Source organism: Hordeum vulgare, chromosome 5H, assembly GCF_904849725.1.
Source record: "Hordeum vulgare subsp. vulgare chromosome 5H, MorexV3_pseudomolecules_assembly, whole genome shotgun sequence".
Lineage (NCBI taxonomy): Eukaryota > Viridiplantae > Streptophyta > Magnoliopsida > Poales > Poaceae > Hordeum > Hordeum vulgare.
This window is the reverse complement of record NC_058522.1, coordinates 225,265,129-225,289,777: the sequence shown is the minus strand read 5'-3', so window position 1 is coordinate 225,289,777 and position 24,649 is coordinate 225,265,129.

Genomic DNA, 24,649 nt, shown 5'->3' with positions numbered 1-24,649 from the left:
GACAAAGGGGGATCTGGGGATCGCGTCTTAGGGTCCCTTACCAACCCTAAGAGACCTACGCTTTCTGGCAGCATGGAGCCTTTGCTCCAGGCGACCCAGCAATGAGCTAGCCAGCCTCGGGGGCTGGGTCCCAGAGACATAGGGCACAAAGTCAATGCGAAATAAGGAAATAAGGACCTCAGGGGAAAAGGGCAAAGAAAAGGGATAAAAGCACCGAGTACTTAATACAAGAATATCATGAAAGTGTCTTCGCTCCCACACCGGGAGCATGCCTACTTCATTACATGGACAAGTCGAAGGAGCCTAGGACCGCAAATCACGGTTGTCGCTCCCATCGCCATCACCTAGAAGTTTTGTCGCTTTCGCTGCTGGCCTTGGCCACAAAGGCATACTGCCCCATGAAGTTGGCCACTTGCTCCTTTGAGGCCTCTTCAAGAGCGCCACAAAACTTCTCCGATATAGGGTTCACCACCCGCTCGAAGTCAAGGTTGTCGTCAGGGCATAGGATGTTGCCAAAGTGTCGTGTCGCTGCTTGGATAAGCAGCTTGCAGCACCCGCTCTCCTTGGCATTGTCGGCTTCCAGCAGCTACTTCTGGTGAATATCTAGCTGGGCTTGTAGCGAGTCCCTCTACAGGCTCAGCTCGTGATCCCGAGTTCCTGCCTCCACCTCACGCGCGGCAACAACCGCATCATGCTTTGAGAGTTCTACCTGGCGAGATTAGGTGGTCCTCGCGTGCCACCGTGACCTCCTCCCGTGTCTGGAGCTGGCTCTCGCGTGAGGCGACTAACTCCCGGAGCGGCTTCTCGCGAGTGTCCACCTCCTCCCTGTACCTCCGATTTAGTAGCACCTGGGATATCTCTATGTAGCAAAATATTTAGTAGCACAACAAATAATAGTGGAAGTGGTAAAAATGATAGTAGCAATTTTGGTAATAGTAGTAGGTGTTGACGGGGTTATAGCCCTAGGGTAGGGTCATAGGCCTGACCTATAAGTCCTACCCAAGGGCACCTCATTTTTAGCTTGAAGACCACAAGAGACCTACCGACCGGATGCAGACAACCTCTTGTCCACTTGGTAGGAAACCACTCGGAGGACGATCATACACTCGACGACTGGATTCCACTCAGTGAAGACCAGAAGCCAGGCGACATCGAAGGCCAGAAGCCACCCAGGGCGGCCAACGGGCATACGTTAGACTACTGTAGTTATTGTCATTAATAGCATACGTTACCTGTAACATATACAATTATTCTCATTTATTGCACCCTTGTATGCTGGACACTTATGAGGGGCAGCGCACTCTATATAAGCCACCCCTCCCCTCTGGCACAAGGGTTCGCATTTAGTAACACCTATATTCCACTCGACACTAAGCTCCAAAGCACTGAGACGTAGGGCTATTACCTCCCCCACAAAGGGCCTGAACTCATACAACCTTGTCGCAGCTAGGACTCTGCCCTCTACTTTCGTACCCTACTCATCTACTGTCAGGCTTATTCCCACGACAGTTGGCGCCCACCATGGGGCAGGCGTCTAGGCGACTTCCGGCAAGTTTGTGTTTTTACTCCTTCACCATGTCTTCCGGCGGAAATTGGAGCTTGGGACACGAGATCGTCTTCGGCACACTCGTTTTCGTCGCCGATGATTCGACATGGCTTTGGAGGTGCCTCTCGAGGTCGAGGCGCTTCCGATTCACGAAGCAACATTATTTCGTGCTAGTTCCGACGGAGTTCTTCTCCGCCAGCCGTCGACTCCGCCGTCGACTACGCTCCCCGTCGCACGTCGCAACAAGCGATCCTGTCGCTCGCGGCTCCAGCGCAGGCTGCGCTATGCACTCACGCGTCACGCATCTTCTCCACAGGTGGCAGCCATCGAACATGCTACTCCCCCATGTGCTGCCTCCCACTCAGTGTTAGATCCGTCTTGCTCCTCTTCCGAATGTGAGAGCTGCAGCCCGGTTGCGGAGATCTTCATGGCCGGCTCACACGTGAGCCCGCCAAAGACCAGTCGGGGAAAACGAGAAACCGGAGAGACATCGGGCGGACATCCTCATCAGCGCCCTCCTACTTCCGGTCGACGTTCTCATCAGAAGAACGTTGAGGTATTCCGCATGCCCGTCCTCAACTTGGCTGCGGCCGCAAGGATAGCAGACACCATCCAGCCGACGAATTCAGAAGCGGGCAGAGGTTTGGAGTAGATCCGCGCGTTGCTGCAGGCGGCACAACAGCAGAATTCTGTTGTTTCTCAGTCTCACAACAGACTGCACAACAGTTCCGTCCGAGCAAATACAGTTCGATCGGTTTACAGTCCTGGTTCTCCTCAACATCACAAAGCAGGGGATCGCCAAGAAGATCGATACAAAGACCAGGGTCGGAATCCGATTCCCCCGGTTCAATCGTGATGATCGCCATCATTCGTGCTCTCCTCCCCGGAGTGGTTCGTACGTGCCCCGGCAATACGACGAAAGGCGATCGGTCGGCGATGAACGCGACCAAAGGCGTGATTTAAGGGACTATCTCACTCAGAAGAGAGTTGATAGAAGCCGAGCCCATCGTGACCGTCACAACAGAGATCGTCCGAGTGGAAGTGTCTTTGTCATCTTCGGCCCCGAGTGTTTCAGCCAAGCGATTCGCTCCGTTGATATTCCCCCCAACTTCAGGCTGGCGGCCGGAATAAGAAACTTCACCGGAAACATGGCTCGACGATTACCAAGGGGCAGTTCGTATCGGCGGTGGCAATGACAACGTCGCAATGAAGCACTTGCCCTGATGCTAGATGGTTCGTCCCGGGCTTGGCTGAATCAACTAGCTCCTTCAAGCATATACTGCTGGGCGGACTAGGCCCGAGTGTTCATCAAGACCTTCGATGGAACCAGCAAGTGCCCTGCTAGGCTCACCGAGCTGCAACATTGTATCCAGAAACTGAGTGAGTCTTTGCATGATTTTATCCAGCGCTGGACCACTCTCCACCACACGGTGGAAAACGTCATCGAGCATCAGGCAGTCTGCGCTTTCAAAGCAGGCGTCAGGTACTGAGAGTTTTACTTGAAGTTCGGTCAGATGGGAGACATGTCCATGAGCAAGATGGTGGAGATAGCAACCCGCTATGCCAATGGAGAAGAAGAAGACCGCCTCCGCAGCGGCAAAGGCAAGGCAACCGACGGAGATGCCAACTCCACCCGAAAGGAGAAGCAGAAGGTGGAGCGCAGGCCGTCAACAGAAGCAGACGCTCCGGAGGCAGGAAAGTTCAAGGGAAAGGTCAAGCGACAATTCCCTCCCAATAAATCCAAAAAACAGTAAGGACCAGATGTCCTTGATCTGCCGTGTGCAATCCACACGAAAATAGATGAAGAAGGCAACACTATAGTGCCAAAGCATACCACTCGACAGTGCAGGCCGTTGATCCAGAAAATAAGAGAGGATCAGTCGAGTGAGGAAGACCTGGAGAATGAGGACGACGAGCAAGAAGACCATTTCCCAGAAGTCCACGCCACTCTGATGACCTTCACTGAAGTGGAAAGCAAGAGTCGACTGAAGGTGATCAACCGAGAGGTCAACATGGCAGCTCCTTCCGCCCCAACATATCTCAAGTGGCTGCAGACTACCATCACTTTCGACCAGTCGGACCACCCACCCCGAGACGTCACGCTCTCGTCGTCGATCCGGTGGTTGAAGGCGTTCGGCTCCGCAAGGTGTTGATGGACGGAGGGAGCGGCTTGAATATCATGTACGCTGACACTCTCAAAGGGATGGGCATTCCGATGTCCAAGCTCAGCGAGAGCAATATGCAGTTCTAGGGAGTGATCCCTGGGAAGAAGGCTAAGGCACTCAGCCATATCGCGTTAGATGTCGTCTTCGGCTCTGCCAAGAACATCCCCAAAGAGAACTGACGTTCGAGGTGGTAGGCTTCGAGAGTGCCTACCACGCCATACTTGGTCTTCCAGCTAATGTACGTTTCATGGCCTGACCAGGTTACGTATATCTAAAAATGAAGATGCCAGGGCCAAAGGGAGTCATCACCGTGACTGGCAATCGGCAGAGAGCAGAAGAGTGTTTGAAGCAGGGCTCCAGGATCGCCGACCAGCAGCTCGCAATGCTGGAGCTCGATGAGTACCGGAAGACAGGAGACCCCGCCGAATTGATGCGCTCAAAGAAGCTAGCTTCTTAGTCTGCATGCCAGTCGGCAGGGGAAATTAAGAAAGTCAGCATCCACCCGACGGATCCCACCACTGCCCCGACCAACATCTCAACAACTCTTGATCCTAAATAGGAAACTGAGCTCATCTAGTTCCTCCATGAGAACTGGGACATCTACGCATGGAAGCCCACTGACATGCCTGGTGTGCTTAGGGAACTGGCTGAGCACCTACTCATAGTCAACTCCAAGGCCCGGTCTATCAACTAACATCTGCGTCGGTTGGCCACACAAAAGAGAAAAGCAATTGGCTAGGAAGTGGCTAAGCTCCTAGAGGCCAAGTTCATTCGCGAGGTTTACCACTCTGAGTGGCTCACGAATGTCGTAATGGTGCCCAAGAAGGACAAGTCACTCCGCATGTGCATCGACTTCAAGCATATCAATTGGTTCTGCCCGAAAGACCACTTCCCGCTCCCCCGCATAGATCAGATTATCGACTCGACTGCAGGATGCCAGCGATTGTCTTTTTTAGATGCTTACTCTAGGTACCATCAGGTACGTCTATATGGCCCAGATGAAATAAAAACGGCCTTCATCACCCCATTTGGGTGCTTCGGCTACATCACTATGCCATTTGGTCTGAAAATGCAGGAGCTACTTTCATGCGCGTCATTCAGAAATGCCTCCTCGATCATATCAGTCGGAACATGGAGGCATACATGGATGATATCGTAGTCAAGTCACACAAAGGTTCCGACCTGCTGACTGACTTGACAGAATCATTTGCCAACCTACAAAGGTACAACGTCAAGCTCAACCCAGCCAAGTGTACATTCGGAGTCCCCAGCGGCAAGTTACATGGTTTTCTCATTTGCGAACGGGGAATCGACGTTAACCCCGAAAAGATCAGGCCAATTTTCCGAATGAAAAGCCTCGTGCGATTACACGACGTTCAGAAGCTTACATGATGTTTGGCACCATTAAGCAGATTCATATCTCGACTCGGAGAGAAAGCTCTACCACTATACCGACTCATGAAAAAGTCAGATACCTTCGAGTGGACTCCTGAAGCAGAAGCCGCATTCGTCGAGTTAAAAACTCTTGTATCCACCCAGCCGGGTCTTGCTGCTCCGTACAACAAAGAGCCCCTCCTGTTATACATCGTGGCTACAAATTAAGTCGTCAGCATAGTCCTGACAATCGAGCGAGAAGAGGAAGGCAAAGCTTATAAGATTCAGCGCCCAGTCTATTATGTTTCTGAGGTATTGACTCCTTCCAAGCAGAGATATCCCCACTATAAGAAGCTTCCATATGGGATTTACCTGACTGCAAAGAAGGTGGCTGATTATTTTAAAGATCGCTCGGTGTCTTTTGTCAGCGATGCCCCATTGTCAGAAATCCTTCACAATCGGGATGCATCGGGCCGAGTGGCGAAATGGGCAATGGAGTTGTTGTATTGCGACATAAAGTTTGAAGCCAAGAAAGCCATCAAATCTCAAGCTCTTGCTGATTTCATGGACGAATGGGTAGAACAACAACAACCGGCTCCGATCCAGTCGTCACACTGGATCATGTTCTTTGACAGCTCAAAGATGCTGAATGGTTCCGGTGCAGGCGTAGTTCTCATATCCCCGAAGGGTGACAAGCTCAGTTACGTACTATAGATTCACTTTGATTCTTCTAACAACGAGTGGGAGCATGAAGCTCTCCACTACGTGTTGCCAATAGCCATCTCGCTCGGCGTCCGACGCTTGATGGTATACGGTGACTCGGATCTGGTGGTTAATCAAGTGATGAAATAATGGGATGTGAGGTACCCCGCCATGATTGGGTACTGCAACGCAGTGAGAAAGCTTGAAAAAAGATTTGAAGGTTTAGAACTCCATCATGTTCCTCGATTGAAGAATCAAGCTACTAACGAGTTGACAAAAATTGGGTGCACTTGAAAGCCTGTGCCGAGTGATGTTTGTTAGGAACACATACATGCTCCTTCGGCGCAAGAAGATCCATTCACTGAAGAACCCCCTCAGCCTGCAAGTACTTCGGATCCGACTGAAGTTGAAATCCCAGCTGTTGTCGATCTGACCATGGAGATTCTGGTGGTCACGCCCGAGTGGATAGTACCCTACACCGCATACATCCTGAGGCGAGAGCTACAAGAGGACGAAGTCAAAGCCAGACAGATCGTCCGCAGGTTAAAGGCCTTCACGGTCATGGGAGATCAGCTTTATAAGGAATGTTTGACTGGCGTAGCTCAGCGGTGCATTTCCCCCGAGGAAGGCCGACTGATTTTGGAGGAAATCCACTCGGGGACCAGTGGTCATCATGAGTCCTCTAGGGCCATCGTTGCCAAAGCATTCCGAGCTAGATTCTTCTGGCCACGAGCGAGTGATATGGCCAAAGAAATTGTGGATCACTGTGAAGGCTGCCAGTATTACTCCAACAAATCGCACAAGCGAGCGTCCGCTCTGAAGACAATTCCCCTCATATGGCATTCGATGTCTGGGGCTTGGACGAGGTTGGACCCTTCCGAGCAGGACAGGGTGGATTCACTCATTTGCTGGTTACAGTCGACAAATTCACCAAGTGGATAGATGCCAAGCCTTCAAAAAGCTAGATGCACGTACTGCAATCAAGTTCATGAGAGAAATCACTTTCAGATTTGGGGTCTCGCACAACATCATCACAGACAATGGATCGAACTTTTACTCGGATGAATTCAAGAGTTTTTGGTCCAACCAAGGAACCCGAGTGGATTACGCATCCGTTGCCCATCCTCAACCCAACGGCCAGGCCAAACGGGCGAATGGACTCATACTTCAAGGACTAAAGCCTCGTCACATGCGGGAAATTGGACATGCTGCAGGCGCTTGGGTCACCGAGTTACCTTCTGTGCTCTCGGGTCTCAGGACGACCCCAAACAGGTCGACTGGGCGGTCTCTGTTCTTTCTCGTATACAGAGCTGAGGCTGTCCTTCCGAGTGATATGCTCCACAATTCTCCCCGAATCAAACTCTTCTCTGAAGCTAAAGCTCAACAAGCCCGACAAGACAGAGTCAATCTTTTGGAGGTGGAGCGCGAGATGGCCTTGGTTCGGTCGACGATCTACCAGCAGGACTTACGGCGGTTCGATTCAAGACACGTTAGGAGTTGGACGTTCCAAGCAGGCGATTTGGTGCTCCGAGTACATCAGAAGAGGTCGCACAAGTTAGCTCCCGCCTGCGAAGGATCCTTCATCATCTCCAAGGTGCTGAACAGCGGAGCCTACCGACTCTACAATCTCGAGAAAAGGATCAACGAGCCACGGCCGTGGAACGGAGATCTACTTAAGCATTTTTATGCTTGATGAGCGACTATTTCGATGTGACAAACAAGGTTCCCCAAAGCAATATACTTGCCAGAGTTATGATTACTGCAATATATCTGTTCACTCCGGTCTAAAAAATCTTCTTCAAGTGAAGAGCTACCCTCTCACTAGGAAGCTTAGCCGCGAACCAGATTCGCCTAAGTTAAAAACTTCTCTGAGTAAAGAGTTACCCTCTCACTTGGGGACTTAGCCACTAACTCGCTTAAACTAAGTAAAAAACTTCTCCAAGTGAAGAGCTACCCTCTCACTTGGGGGCTTATCCGCGAACCAGATTCGCCTAAGTTAAAAAAACTTCTCTGAGTGAAGAGTTGCCCTCTCACTCGGGGACTTAGCCGCGAACCAGATTCGCCTAAGTTAAAAACTTCTCCGAGTGAAGAGCTACCCTCTCACTCGGGGACTTAGCCGCTAGCCCGCTTAGACTAAGTAAAAAACTTCTCTGAGTGAAGAACTACCCTCTCACTTGGGAGCTTAGCCATGAACTAGATTCGCCTAAGTTAAAAAACTTCTCCGAGTGAAGAACTACCCTCTCAGTCGGGAGCTTAGCCACGAACTAGATTCGCCTAAGTTAAAAACTTCTCCGAGTGAAGAGCTACCCTCTCACTGACGGGCTTAGCCGCTAACCCGCTTAGCCTAAGTAAAAAACTTCTCCGGGTGAAGAGCTACCCTCTCACTCGGGGGCTTAGCCGCGAACCCGATTCGCCTAAGTTAAAAAACTTCTCCGAGTGAAGAGCTACCCTCTCACACAGGGGCTTAGCCACGAACCAGATTCGCCTAAGTGAAAAACTTCTCCGACTGAAGAGCTACCCTTTCACTCGGGGGCTTAGCTGCGGACCACATTCGCCTAAGTTAAAAACTTCTCTGAGTGAAGAGCTACCCTCTCACTCGGGGGCTTAGCCGCGAACAAGATTCTCCTAAGTTAAAAACTTCTCTAAATGAAGAGTTACCCTCTCACTCGGGGACTTAGCCGCAAGCCAGATTCTCCTAAGTGACGAAACCCAACCCAACTGACAACCAGACTTCGCCTAGTTAACCCTAACCCAACTGCGAATCAAGTTTCGGTTGGGTGGGAGACTTAGCGTATGCCCAGAGCTTTCCCAAAAAGAAAAATCTAGTCGACAAGGATAAATTCAAATTCAGTCGAAACGGACAAATTCACGATACCCAGTGCAAATCAAGGTTATCCGCGCAGAACAAAAGCACTCGGATGCAGTATCCGAACGAAGTTTAAAGTGTTTACAGGACCACTCGGCATACCGAGGTAAATCAAAGTCTTTCTGTCGAATGTTTGTCTTCCTCACGGCTCACCTGGGCTGGCCGGTTCCACGAAGGTGTCGAGGTCGATGCCGTCGGTGATGCGCGTTGTAGTATCGATGAAGGACTCCACGAAGTCTTCAAAATGAAGCTTTTTGTGTTTGCAACCAGCAACAACTTTAGCTTCTCTTCCCGAGCCTCCTTACAATGGACCCTGATGAGTGACACAGCCACGTAAGCCCCACACCGAGCAGCCGACTTCTTCCATGCCTGAACTCGCTGAGAAATCTGCTCTATATGGATCATCATGGCCTCCATATCATGCTGGAGATCATCCTCCGGCCACATCTCCTTGTTGATCTTGCTTACAGCCGCCCTCAATTGCGTGATGTACTTCTCCACCTTCATGAGGCGGGAGTTCACAGGAAACATATCCAGAGCCGGGCCATGAACAACAGGAGTATTGATAAGGTCGAGCACGGGCTCGACCTCCTCAGTTTCCTTCTCCATGTCCTGGCAGAACTCTGTGAGGGAGAAATTTCAAGGTTAACATCGAAACAACAAACAATCAATCACAACATTCACTTGACAAGGCACTTACAAGTGAGTAACCCCAGCATCTTGGTGGCAAAATCCCTCACATATTTCTCTTGAGCATTGGCCCTCTTGCTCATGTCGTTCAACTGGTTCATCCACTTGTACTGCTCTTTCTGCATCTTCTCCACCTCCGCCTGCAAGTCCTTAGTGGTTGCCTGGGCCTCCACCAACGGCTTGTCCTTCTCCCCCATCGGCTTTTTCAAAGCAGCTACATCATTCGTAGCCACCTCCAGGTTCATGGCCAGTTGGTTCTTCTCTGCATTCAAGGCAGCATATGCAAAACCTACTTCACAAGCTTTCTGAAAAGATGAGAAGAAAAAAAATCAGTCGATGCATAACTCACTTCCGATTGATATGCAACCAAGTTTATTTCACGTCCGAGTGATAAAGGCATAATTCGATTGAATAAAAATATATGATTCCGATCAGACTCCTGCCGACGCAAGCACTCGACAGTGGTCTCCGGGACTACACCCAGTGGGTTCACTCGGCGTGACCCCATTGGTTTATCGCTCGACCAGGTTCGTCCTGACGAGCAAAAAATACTATACATTCAAGTGCTTAATACTATTATCATTCACTAGTGATTAATAATAGACTCGGGGACTACACCCAGTGGGTGCACTTAGCGTGCTCCCACTGGATTCAACACTCAACCAGATACGCTCTGGCCGAGTGCAATCAACAAAACAATGTCTCTACTAATTAAGACCCCGGCCAGTGCAAGCACTCGACAACGGTCTCGGGGACTACACCTAGTGGGTTCACTCGGAGTGACCCCACTCGAACAAAGACAACACAAGTTCATTTCTACAAAACACCCATTGGGCGTGAGTCGGAATTCAAACTTACTATCACACTTACTCGGACGTTTTCTCCGAGCACCATGCTGTTGTTATACACCGAGACTATGGCGTCATTGGCTCCTTTGGCTTGTTGTGTCATCAGCTCCGCCTGGATCATGGCTTCCTTTGCGGCACGGGTTTGGTCCTCATGGATATGATGCGTGGTGTAACTAGTCATGGGAGGAGGCGAGGCTGCAGCAGAAGCAACTGGAGTCCCCAACTGTAACCCAGTCGTTGTTGTGGTGACAACAACTGATGTGACAGGCGAGGCACTCGCCACATGCGTCTCAACCACAGGCACCTCAGACACGAAAGGGACCACCCCAGCAGCAGGCTGCCGTTGATCACTGTCGTCCAGTTGGATGACCTTCGTAGGTGGCGCGACTGGAAAATGGAAATGCCGGAGATTACAGTCATAAGGCCATACACACGGAGGAATAACACAGAGTGAAAAGTCAACAATACCTCGCTGTGAAGTGGTTGCGGCCGCGGTATCAACCTCCTTGGGGTCCTCACCTCCCCGCGGCGGCGATGTCATGGAGGTAGCAGCTCTGACAACGAAGTTCCACTAGGTCATCACCAACAAAAAAAGTTCACTCGGATTGAATGAGACAATTAAAATACTTACGCAGAGGCGGCCGACACAGTGATCCTCATTCGAGGCAAGTCCTTCCGAGGCTTGGATCCGCTGGTATTGGATATCTTAGCAGGCTGCTCCACCGGTTCACCAGATGCGCACCTAACACGTTTGGTACTCCTGGCACTCGACGCCAGAGGTTTGCTTGGAGAGACCGCAGGGTCATGACGCTGCTTGGACCGGGGCTCGTGATTGTAAGGGGACGAGTCTTCTTCTTCACTCTCCTCCGACTCCTCCTCCTTAGTCTCCTCACTGTCCTCGACATAGTGTGTGCTTTCCGTGCTGTCCTCCAAGCTCCCCTCCTCTATGTCGAGTGCATTGTCGTTCGGGACCGGAGAGTGCAAATTCGTCCATGCGTGAAAAATACAACTCACAAGTTCAGTTGACAAGGAAATTGCAAACACTCGGCCATAATGCAAAGGTATTCAACATAGCAGGGCTAACCTCATTTGTCGACGGGTTTTGAGCAGAGAAGGGCAGGACTCGCTTCGACCCCATTGGATTGTCGGAAGGGTCAGCTATCCCGTGGATCCACTTCGCAACCGTCTCCTTATCCACCTCTTCAGGATGGGACCGAGTGGAGTCCTCCGGGCCAGTATAAGTCCACACAGTGTGTTCCCGAGCCTAGAGGGGCTGGATACGCCTTCTGAGGAAGGTCACCAATAGATCCATCCCTATCACTACGTTGCGGACCAGACCAATCAGCTCCTTCACTAAGGGTTCCACCTGAGCTTTCTCCTCCTTCATCGATACCAACGCCCTTGGAGCACTTGGTCGTTCTAAAGTAAAGGGCGGGAGTCCACTCAACATATTTGGGCAAGCGGCGTCGTTACAATAGAACCAAGTGGCCTGCCAGTTGTGGACCGACTCACAGAAGGTCATGGCAGGATAACAACTTTTGGCTCTCTTTTGGAGTCCTAAACCCCCACACAACTGGATGACATGGGTCTTATCATCAGTCAGATTACACTTCTTCACCAACTGAGAGTGTATAGTGAAGATATATTTGAAAAGTCCCCAATGAGGAGGACACCCCAAGAAACACTCGCATAAAATGACAAAGGCAGAAAGGTGAGCGATGACATTCGGTGGGAAGTGATGTAGCCGCGCCCAAGGAAATTCAAGAACCCCCGAATGAAAGGATGAGGAAGCAAGGAGAAACCTCTTTCGACGTGGGTCAAGAGGAGGACCCGCTCTCCCTCGCGCTCGATCTCATCGCCGGGAAGCCTCCAAGACTTCTCCGCTACCATACCATGCTCGACGAGCTCGAGGAGGTCCTCCTTCTGCAGAGTGGATTGGAGGAAATCCCCTTCGATCGAGCCAGGCGGCAGAGCCTGCTTCCTTGGCTTGGCGGCGCCCTTCTTCTTCGCCTTCTCAAGTTTACTTGTCTGCCCCTTTGTCATGGCGGTGGCGGTGAGATTGGTTCTTCTGAACTTACGCGCTGGTAGCAAAGGAAGAGCATAGAGGAAGGAAGAGGTGTCGTTCCAAACCCTAGCACCGACCACTTTTATAACCAACCGATTGAGTCTATAACAAGTGGGCCCTCAGCTTATCCCCTCGCTGGCCACCGCAAGATATCTGGCGGAGATAGAAGTGAGAGAATCGAGGCGGCGCGATCCACTTGATTATGATGATGTCATCGCCACAACGCACGTGGAAACCGAAATTTTCAAATCTCGTAAAATCTAGAGCTGATAGGGTGACCTGTCACATCAGAAGGTCCCATCAAACACACGGATTCACAGATTCACTCGGACATTTGATTCCAAACAGAATTGATCAAGGCGAATCATGAAGACTTAAATCAACATCCAATTCAGCAAAACTTTGAAGGGCGTTCAAGTTCAGTCTGCTATCTCAAGATTTACACCTGCACCATCACCACTCGAACCCTGATCCATTCGGGGACTAATCACGGGGTTATAGCCCTAGGATAGGGTCATAGGCCTGACCTATAAGTCCTACCCAAGGTCACCTCATTATTAGCTTGAAGACCACAAGAGACCTACCGACCGGATGAAGACAACCTCTTGTCCACTCGGTAGGAAACCACTCGGAGGACGATCATACACTCGACGACTGGATTCCACTCGGTGAAGACCAGAAGCCAGTCGACATCGAAGGCCAGATGCCACCCCAGGGAGGCCAACGGGCATACGTTAGACTACTGTAGTTATTGTCATTTATAGCATATGTTACCTGTAACGTATACATGTATTCTCATTTATTGCACCCTTGTATGCTGGACACGTATGAGGGGCAGTTCACTCTATATAAGCCACCCCTCCCCTCTGGCACAAGGGTTCGCATTCTGTAACACCTATATTCCACTCGACACTAAGCTCCAGAGCACTGAGACGTAGGGCTATTACCTCCACCACAGAGGGTCCTGAACTCATACAACCCTGCCGTAGCTAAGACTCTGCCCTCTACTTTCATACCCTACTCATCTACTATGAGGCTTATTCCCACGATAGCTGTGATAGTAACAACAACAGTAGTAACTTAGCTAGATTAAGTATTTGTAAAGCTTAGGCACATGGATCAGTGATGGAAACATATGGATGACATCAATCATGTAACAGTTACACACTAGACTGAAAGGGAAAAATCTCCAATTCATCAATATTATATAGTCAAGTATTTTGTATATAGTCATATGTGCTTGCGATAAGAACTTGCATGACATCTTTTGTACTACCCTCCCATGGCAGCGAGGTCCTATCTGAAAAGGTAGGGATATTAAGCCCTCCTTTAATAGAGAACCGGAACAAAGCATTAACACATAGAGAATACGTGAACTCCTCAAACTACGGTAATCACCAGAAATAATCCAAATTATTTTCACCTTGGGGTACGCGAACCAAGACACATAATAGGTGCATACCATTTGAAAGATAGGATCCAAAAACTTTTCATATTGTCACATCCCTGAAAACCTACTAGAGTTTAGCAAGGTTGTGCTCATGTATTTTGCATTGCATCCAAGAAAATGAAATGAAATCAAAAGCAAAGAAGAGAAAACAAAAGCAAACCCTAGCAACTCTAATTCAAATCAATTCCAAATTTTGGTGACAAATCAATGAACCCAAAATGGCCATTAGAAAAGTTCATCATTTCTGTTAAATGTTGAAAACAAAATATCAGGAGTGAAATATATTTTCAAAATGCTTTTGGCATTTTATTTTAAATTTAAAAGTTATTGAAATCAACTATATAGTTGATTTCAAATATTCCAAAGTTTCCAAAAATGTTCAAAACTTTATATGTGTTTGGAAATTTTCCAAATAACACCCCAACATTTTTCAAACTATTTTAGGAATAGTTTGGAGAAAAAAATAAAATGAAACAAAGATAGAATTGTTTTAAGAGAAAATAAAAATGGAGAAACAAAAATGAAAAAATTACTTGTCTCTCACCCCTAGCCCACGCCCAGCTCCCCCTCCTGTCGTCCACCTCCTGCCAATCGGCAGCAGGAGGTGGCCGCCGCTCCCTCCGGCGCGGCCACACACCTGTGTGCCTGCCTGGCCGCCGCTTCGCGCTAGCAGGGAGGGGATAAGCATCCTGCAGCTGTTCCCGAGCTCCTCCTCGCCTCATTCTTCCCCTTCTCTCTCCCCTCTCGGACGCCATTAGAACCCGAGCCGAGCTCGAGCTTTCCGTCGCTCTAGCCTCCCTTCCTCTCACCTGGGCTGCGCAAAAGAATTTCCGTGGTCTCCTAAATCTCTCCAGCTAGCTGCTCGATGCTGAGAACCCCTGAGATGCCGTGATGCCATCTTCTTCAACCTCGGATCCCCGAAGCTCGTCGTCGTCGTTCTCCCTCCTCAGACCGTCCCCGAGCCCGCTCTTGTCGCCTATACACTCCCCGTGAGCCCAGGGAGCTTTGCCCCTCATTTCCCCCTTCGATCCCGTGCTCTAGGCCCTGATTCCACCACAGCCCGAAGAGATCCGCTGCGGGAGCTCGTCGCCGGTAGCTCTCCGGTGATCGGCTGGTCAATCTAAGGCCACCAGCAGCATAATTGCATCGCGTAGATGCTCTAGGAGCCCAACCCCACACATTTTGCACCCGAATTCGAGGATCACGTCATAGCCCAAACTATGGCAGCCGTTGGGCTCGTCGCCGGCGTCATCTCCGGCCACTTCAGCCCCTGCTTTGCGCAGAAATGGATCTGCGTTCGACCACTCGTTCTTCTGGTGCCCTCCGCCGTGCGTTTGCTCGCCGGAAACAGAAACCCGAAGCTCCCCGTCGTCTCTGTGGTCGCCGGAGCTCATCGCCGGCGAGTTCCACCTCGCCGCTGGTGGATCTGAGCTTCCCAGAGTCAATGACATGTGGGACCAGCGCCAGACTAATTAGGTTTAGCTAAAATAAGAATAAAAAATATATTAAAAGTTAAACAGACACTGACATGTGGGTCCAGCCTGTTTAAAACCTAATTAAGTTTAAATTTAACTATTTCCTGGCTAGAGTCACTGACTAGTGGCTCCCACTGGTTTGGTTTGACTTTCAAATGGCGAGCTGACCTACTGATGTCATGCTAATGCAATAAGTCTAATTCTGGTTTTTAAATAATTCCAGAATAATTGCAAAACTTTGGAAATTCATAAAAATTTGATTATAATTCCAAATGAGACAAATAATATATGCAAATTGATTAAAAAAATTCAATGAACACAATGGTGCAACTTTCATGCATGAAAAACAAAGTTATGAAACAGCATCAGGTCAAATCAATTAAATGATTAAGATAAATATACCATTTCAAATGTTATTTGAATTTGGTTTTCAAACTAGACGGACACTCAGGTTTCACCAACCACATTGAATCATATCACCCCTCACTTCATGCCATGTTCATGCATCATGATTGTTGCATAGGATTGGTATTAATTGTATATTGTTATTTCGGTAGGCCCCACCCCTCCGGATACGACTGATTATCCGATTGACGGATATCACCCCTCTCCTGAGCAACAAGGCAAGCAACAGTTTTGATCATCCCGATAAATCCCATGTTCTCGCTCCTGCTCTTATTTATTGTATTAGGTAAAAATGCTTCAAATGCCTTTAGCACGTTAGTTGAACCCATTCCTTTGCATGAAATGTCTCTGTCATTGTAATTAGCTAAACCTTGCAACCTGGCATACCTGGTAGATGCTTGATCCATGATGTGTCTTATCCTGCTACGCATGCTATGCTTAGAGTTGTGTTTGGTCTGTCATCTGGGTGATGAACAGGATCATGAAAATGTGTTCTGTTAATAAAGGTTGTGTGTTGAACCTGATTTGGTAAAGGTACCGGTGAAAGGCTATGTAGGAGTACATGGCGGGTTGCTTCATTGGAACCGTCCTTAGGAACTGAGTTACGTGTATGTAATCCAAGACGAGATACCACCACATGATGAGCCCTGAAATATGACCCAACTCGACTAATTAATCGCCTAGTATTCAATACAGGAGTCGCAAGTAGTTTCTGGTGTTTATAGTCATGCTGGAGGCCGTGCATAGTGCTGACCTTAGAGGTGGGCTATGATGCGGTAGGCAGTGGCACGGTGTACCAAGTGGCACCCGGATGGTGGGCTTGGGAACCCTGCGCACATCGTTTGGGGCGATGGTGGAAACCTTGGCCGGACTTCCGTGCGGGTTACCCTCAAATAGGCGATAAACGTGGACTAGGTACTAATGTGGTTAACGGTCGTGGCAGACTCCCTCTCTAGGCTTCTGCTTGATGGTTGCCGAGGTGCATGACGTGCACATAGCGATAATTGGCGAGAGTGTGTGTGAAGAAGTACGCCCTGCAAGGTTATGATCTATTCGAATAGCCGCGTCCGCGGATATGGACTTCTTGGAGACATATGTTGTTCATAGATAACTTTAATGGCTACTCATAAAAGTATCAAGATAAGTGTGAGTGTCATGGGTGGCATTTCTATGGGAAAATAGGAATGATTCCATGATGGTGTATTGTTGTGGAGTTAGTGGACTCGTGTGCGAGAAATAAAAGTTGTTAAAACTATTTTTAAAACGTAGTTTTGTCTAGCCAAGAGTCAAAGCTGGCTTTTGCATGAAACCCCACAACCCCTTGTTGATACATTTGCATGAGTCGATAGATTTGTTCTGAAGTCTTGTTGAGTACCTTTGTACTCACGTTTGCTTAATAAATTGTTGCAGAGGATGTTAATGACCCTAATGGTGGGATCTATCTAGACGTTGAAGACGACGATAGCTGGTGTCCCAGCTATGATCTATCTGTACTCAGACAGTTTTAATCTTCCGCTAGCTTGTAAGACTTGTTTGAATAACTTGTGATGATGGGTCGTGAGACCCCTATCTGTGTAATATTATGTGTGAGGCTCTTCCGAGCCTTCTAAATGAAGTTTGTATGTTTATGGTTATCTTGTGAAGCCATCAATGTATCTATGCATATCGGGTATGCCATGCGTACGTGTGTTGTATTTGATATGTATGGTGTTCGAATACCTAGTCGTATGCCTTAGTAGCACTCCTTACAGGGAAATGCCCCTTTGTGTTTTCCACCGAGCCAAGGTAGTTCGCTACTGCTCCGGACACATTGGTTGACAGGCATGTGTCCTTCTTAGCTGATGTGTCTGTCCCTTTGGGGAAATGTCACGCGGTGTAATGGAGTCCTTGTAGCTTGCTTTGACTCGTCTACACTCGTGGATGACCGACACCTGCTTTGCTGGGTCATGTATGCATGTCCCTATACGGTACTGCCACTTGGGTTTATGACTAGACATGTCGACCCGGGTTCTTTGACATCGGAATGCTAGCGACACAATTGCATACGCCAGTCAAAAGGCGCAAACGGTCCCGGCTAAGGAAAGGCAACAGCCATGGGGTTAACCGTGCGTGAGACCGCAAAGGGATGTGATGTGTTACAGGCTGGATTCCTATGCCTTAGGATCGGGGTCCCGACAGCGTTGGTATCAGAACCGGACTGAATTTAGGATTACCAAGGCAAATTGGTCGAAGCTGAGTCTAGAATTGCTTTAGTTATATATAAGGGAATTGGTTGTGGAAGGGAACATAAGATTCTTGCTCTCTTCTCAAGTTATTCTATTCTGGTCATCCTCGTCTTTTCTGCGGGGATTAAGAACTAGGATACTTATCTTTCTCTTAGGATCGTGTATTACTAATCGGTAGATTACAGGACAACGAGTCGAGAGTTACTCCGAGATTCTTTTATTCCAAGGAAAAGAAAGTAAGTTTTGATGACTATGGAATTGAACTTGATGGTTGAGTGGTTATGTTATCCTATCTTTTGTGGGTTGTCTCAAATTTGTTTTTGAGCATTTACACCCGTTATGTTGCCCAATTTTGTCTTCAGAGCTCTAATGCCCTTTGCATTAATCTCTATTTCAGATGCCTGGCTGTCCTTCTCGTCAGGTGGTCCGTCTCACCAGGTGCATTGATGTGCGGGGTTACACGGCCATGTTAGTCAGGATGATGTCAGCAGCCGGTTACCGCTGGTACCTAGAGTATATAGTGGAGGAGCAGTACCAGGATTTTAATCAGAGTCAGTACCTGTGCGCTGTTAGGGTGTTCCCAGATTACCCTGGAGCCGAGGAGCTGATCCATTGGTCTTATGGATTGGGGGTTACTATTGACGTGGCAGTACCAGATGTTGCCTATTCAATGTTGACCATCATGAGAGTTAGACATGCACTGCTGCAGAATTCAGAGTTCTGCTATGTTCCCGCCTCTCAGCCAAGAGAAGAAGGATACCTCTGTGGGGTCTACTTTGATTCCTCTATGGAGGATCTGCTGCTGCAGTCCACCACTGAGATGTTAGAGAATCGAGATAGGGATGCTCGTGCCCTTCGTACAGAGCTCTATGCTACACGTTCCCGTCTGTGGACGACTTTGACACAGCTGGCACCTGTAGTCTAGACAGGGTATGGCGATATGGAGATGCTAAACCCTGTTAGGACCCATCTTCCAGCTCATGTTTACTGGCCTGCTATAGGAGGAGTCACCCCTCTTCGGGGACCTCTACTACCACCAGTCGGGGGACCAAGGATACACCCGTGTCCTACGGTTCCCAGGGGTCGCAGGCTCGAGTATTTCCCGATCCGTAGGTTGAGCTCCGAGGCCATGGGGGCAACCTTTATGAGATGTTTTGTGCGGATCCCTGAAACGTGAGTGGAAGAGTAGTATGGTAGTAGCTGTACTTCCACAATCCTGTGTATCTTCTGGAGTATGCTTATGTCGTGAGATGAGTTCCGGAGGCATAGATAAATAATGTATAGGAAGCTTGGAAAGCCCATGATGAGTAGTTTCATCTTATCAGTAGTTTGCTCTTCGGGTTGAGGTTGTACTGAACTTTGTAATGGTGTGTATGAACCATGGTGTATATATAGTATTTGCTTGTTACCATGTTGTTCGGATGTTCATTTCCGCATTCCATGTGTTCAGTGCATTCTTAATCCATAGCTAGTATTGATGTTGATATTAGTCTAAGCTGTGGGTTTGTTTGCGAGGATGGTGTTCACCAGGCTGAACCGTGCCCCTACCCATGAGCAGGGAGAAGGTAGTCAAGCATCGCAGGAGGAATTCCCTCACCCGCCTTCTCTGGCGGAAGTTATGCTTGAGGCGGAAAGAAATAAAAGAGAGACCAACCGTCTGCTAGAGCGTATTGAGCAAAATATGGCTCGCCAGTCGAGGAATGATGCAGTGTCCCTCAATGACTTCATGAAGCTCAATCCTCCGAAGTTCCATCACTCCGTCGATCCTCCCGACGCTGATGACTGGTTGTGCAGTATAGTGCACAAGATTCTCTCTGCAAATGTTTCTGCGGCCGACAAGGTGACCTTTGTGGCGTACTTTATGGAAGGACCCGCCAATCTGTGGTGGGAGAACTTTGAAGATATGCGTCCTGCCGGACCAGCAGCCACATGGGCAGACTTTAGTGCAGCCTTCCGTCTGCACCATATTCCAGAGGGTCTGATGGACCATAAGAGAGAGGAATTTTGTGCCTTCACCCAGGGAAAATTGACCGTGGATGTTTATAGCCGTGAGTTCGGTAACCTTGCTCGCTATGCAACTGAAGAGGTGTCAACTGATGCCAAGAAGCAAGCAAGATTCCGCAAAGGTCTGAGCCCCGAACTTCGTCGTGACCTGCGCCTGCATGAATGTACAAGCTTTCAAGCTCTTTTCAACAAGGCGATCAGTGCCGAGACTGGTCATACCGACTATGAAGCCACGAAGAAGCACTCCCGTGACTCTGGATCCTCATCTGGTTCCGCGTTTCCTAAACACAGGTTTTGGGTTCCAAATAGTTCTGTGCTGCCAAGATATACCCCGAGGCCATCCTATGTGGCGCCTCAGGCAAACCAGACCAACCTTCCAGCAAAAACCTATGGTGGTCGAGCTAGCAATGTTGCACCATGTGCCAATCAGGTGATCTGTTAGAAGTGCGGAGAACTAGGGCACTACTCACGAGAGTGTCCCCAGAATATTGGTGCCAAGCAACCTGGAAAGTCCGTTGGGCAAGGCAAGTCGGGCAAAGCTTACTATGTGAAGCCAACTCCTGCACGTGGCCACATGAACTATGTTTCAGCAGAAGAAGCTGCACAGGATTTCAACGTCATATTGGGTACACTGCTTGTCAATCATCACCCAACGTCTGTTCTTTTTGACACTGGGTCATCTCATTCTTTCATTTCAGAAAGTTATGCACAGTTGCATAACATGTCCTTTTGTGATATGCCAATCCCATTGGTTGTCCAAACCCCTGGTAGTAAGTGGCAAACTTCCAGGATAACCTATGACAATGAAATCCTAGTAGACAGGCTAGTTTTTCTAGCATCTTTGATAGCCCTGAAATCTTCGGATATCAATATCATCTTGGGTATGGACTGGATGTCAGCTCACTATGCCAAGATTGATACTCATTCTAGAAATGTTCAGCTTACCCATCCCTCGGGTGAGATAGCTAATGTCTCTACTCGAGTTGCCAAATGCCAACTCTTTTCCCTCAATGCCAACCCTCTCCCAGAGCTTGAAGACATTCCAGTAGTCCGTGACTTCTCGGATGTTTTTCCAGAAGAATTGCCAGGAATTCCACCTGACAGGGATGTAGAGTTTGTGATAGACCTTGTTCGTAGAACTGTTCCAATAGCGTGAAGACCTTATAAGATGGCACCCCTGGAGCTAGTCGAACTTTAGAAGCAACTAGATGAGGCCTTGAATAAAGGTTTCATTCATCCTAGCTCTTCTCCTTGGGCTTGTCCCGTCTTCTTCGTCAAGAAGAAAGACAGAACGGATCAGATGGTTGTAGATTATCGACCAGTTAACCTGGTCACCATAAAGAACAAGTATCCACTCCCCAGGATCAACGACCTGTATGATCAGTTCGCTGGAGCCTCAGTCTTCTCCAAAATGGATTTGAGGTTGGCTTACCATCAAATCAAGATCTAGAACATGGACATTCCAAAAACGGTTTTTGTCACTCATTATGGCCAATACGAGTACACCGTCATGTCCTTCCGTTTAACCAATGCCCCAGCCACCTTCTCTCGTTTGATGAATTCAATCTTCATGGAGTATTTGGATAAATTTGTCGTCGTATACCTCGATGATATTCCCATCTACTCGAAGAACGAACAAGAACGTGCCGAGCATCTAAGGCTCGTATTGATGAAACTTCGAGAGCATCGCCTTTATGCCAAGTTTTCAAAATGTGAATTTTGGTTACCAGAAGTGACCTATCTAGGCCACGTAATCTCTGGTAAAGGTATTGCTGTCAATCCCGAGAGAGTTCAAGCCATCCTTGATTGGACTCAACCTGAATCGGTTAAGGAAGTTAGGAGTTTTCTTGGTCTAGCGAGCAATTGTCGCCGCTTTGTCAAGAATTTCTCAAAGGTTGCAAAGCCTCTAACTGAACTCTTCAAGAGAGATAAAAAGTTCGAGTGGACACCATAGTGTGAGCATAGTTTCCAGGAACTGAAAAGACGCCTGACTTCCGCACCTGTATTCCTACCACAAGATTTTTCTAAGGACTTTGCTATTTATTGCGACGCCTCGCGACAAGGATTAGGTTGCATTCTCATGCAGGATCGTCATGTGATTGCATACGCATCTCGACAGTTGCGTCCACATGAGGATAATTATCCCACACATGATCTCGAGCTTGTAGCTGTAGTCCATGCACTTAAAACCTGGCGACATTACCTTCTTGGTAATCGTTGCGAAATATTCACTGATCACCAAAGTCTGAAATACATTTTCACCCAGCCAGATTTGAATCTCACGCAAAGACGGTGGGTCGAGTTGATCACAAATTACGACTTAGGGATAACTTACACCTCGGAGAAGGCCAATGTTATGGCTAATGCACTAAGTCGTAAGTCTTACTGTAACAATCTGATGTTACAACGAGGTCAACCACATCTCTATGAGGAATTTCGGAAGTTAAATCTTCACATTGTTCCTCAAGGATTCGTTTCTATCCTGGTGGCGAAACCTACTCTTAGGGATCAGATCATAGCTGGCGAAAAGCGTGATAAGGGTATATCACGGATCAAGGAGCATATTATTAGCGGAAACGCTAAGGAATTCTCCATGAATGATCGAGATGTTGTGCTCTTCCAAAATCGTCTAGTGGTTCCAAAGAATCCACATCTAAGGCAATTGATCCTTAAGGAGGCTCATGATTCTCCTCTCACCATTCATCGTGGTAGTACTAAGATGTATCAGGACCTACGCCAGAGGTTTTGGTGGACTAGGGTGAAGAGAGAAATTGTTGAGTTTGTTGCTAACTGCGACGTTTCTCGTCAAGTTAAGGCAGAACATCAAAGGCCTGCTCGCACCCTTCAACCTTTAGCTATTCCTGAATGGAAATGGGATAAAGTCAGTATGGATTTCATCACTATATTTCCCAAGACCAAGAAAGGAAATAATGATATCTTTGTGGTCATTGACCGTCTTTCCAAAGTAGCTCATTGTCTTCCAGTTCGTGAGAGTATAACAGCTAGCCAGCTATCAAAGTTATATATATCTCGAATAGTGTCTCTTCATGGTGTTCCTCAGGAGTTTAACTCACACGGTGGAAGTATTTGTACTTCTCGCTTCTGGGAAAGTTTTCAGAATGCCATGGGGACTCACCTATCTTTTGGCACTGCTTTCCATCCTCAATCAAGTGGTCAAGTAGAAAGAGTGAATCAAATCCTAGAAGATATGTTCCGAGCTTGTGTTATATCATTTGGTATGAATTGGGAGAAGTGCCTTCCATTCGCCGAATTTGCTTATAACAATAGTTATCAATCAAGCTTGGGCAAAGCTCCTTTTGAAGTTCTCTATAGACGAAGATGTTGAACACCTCTTAATTGTTCAGAAACCGGAGAGAGGCAACTCTTTGGTCCGGAGATGATCCAGGAAGCAGAAGAGCAAATTCGCATTATTCGTGAAAAGTTGAAAACAACCCAGTCTCGTCAAAAGAGCCAATATGATCGTCATCATAAGGATGTGACCTATGAAGATGACGAGAAGGCTTACCTTCGGATTGCACCTCTGAAGGGTACCCATCGTTTCGGTATCAAGGGCAAGTTGGGTCCTCGTTACATGGGTCCTTTTCGCTTTCTTGCCAAACGAGGAGAAGTTGCCTACCAATTGGAAATTCCTCCGCATCTTTCCAAGGTTCATGATGTATTCCACGTCTCGCAACTCAGGCATTTCTTTTCAGATCCTATCCGTGAAGTGGACCATGAAACGCTTGATCTCCAAGATAACCTTTCATACCGAGAATACCCTATCTGTATTCTTGATCAAGCTGAGCGTACCACTTGACGTCAAAACCTCAAGTTTCTTAAAGTTCAATGGTCAAATCATTCTGAAAAAGAGGCAACATGGGAAAGGGAGCATCGTCTACGACTTGAGTATCCCGCGCTATTCCCGATGACTTCCAAATCTCGGGACGAGATTCTTTTGAGTGGGGTGAGTTTTCACATCCCTGAGTCCCTACTAGAGTTTAGCAAGGTTGTGCTCATGTCTTTTCCATTGCATCCAAGAAAATGAAATGAAATCAAAAGCAAAGAAGAGAAAACAGAAGCAAACCCTAGAAACTCTAACCCAAAATGGCCATTAGAAAAGTTCATCATTTCTGTTAAATGTTGAAAACAAAATATCAGGAGTGAAATATATTTTCAAAATGCTTTTGGCATTTTATTTAAAATTTCAAATTTACTGAAATCAACTATATAATTGATTTGAAATAATCCAATGTTTCAAAAATGTTGAAAACTTTATATGTGTTTGGAAATTTTTCAAATAACACACCAGCATTTTTCAAACTATTTTACGAATAGTTTGGAGCCAAAAATAAAATGAAACAAAGTCAGAACTGCTTTAACAGAAAACAGAAATGGAGAAAGAAAGATGAAAACCTTACCTGTCGCTCACCCCTGGCCCAGGCCCAGCTCCCCCTCGCGTCGTCCACCTCCAGCTAGTCCGCAACACGAGCTGGCTGCGGCTCCATCAGGCGCCGACACGCACCTGCGTGCCTGGCTGGCCGTCGCTTCGCGCTGGCAAGGAGGGGATAAGCATCCTGCAGCTGTCCCCGAGCTCCTCCTTGCCTCATTCTTCTCCCTGCTCTCTCCCCTCTTGGCCACCATTAGAGCTCAAGCAGATCTCGAGCTCGCCGTTGCTCCACCCTCCCTCCCTCTCACCCGAGGTGCGCAAAAGCATCGCCGTGGTCTCATAAAGCTCTCCAGCTAGCTACTCGATGCTGAGAACCCGTGAGACACCGTGATGCCATCGTCTTCAACCTCGGATCCCCGGAGCTCGTCGTCGTCGTTCTCCCTCCTT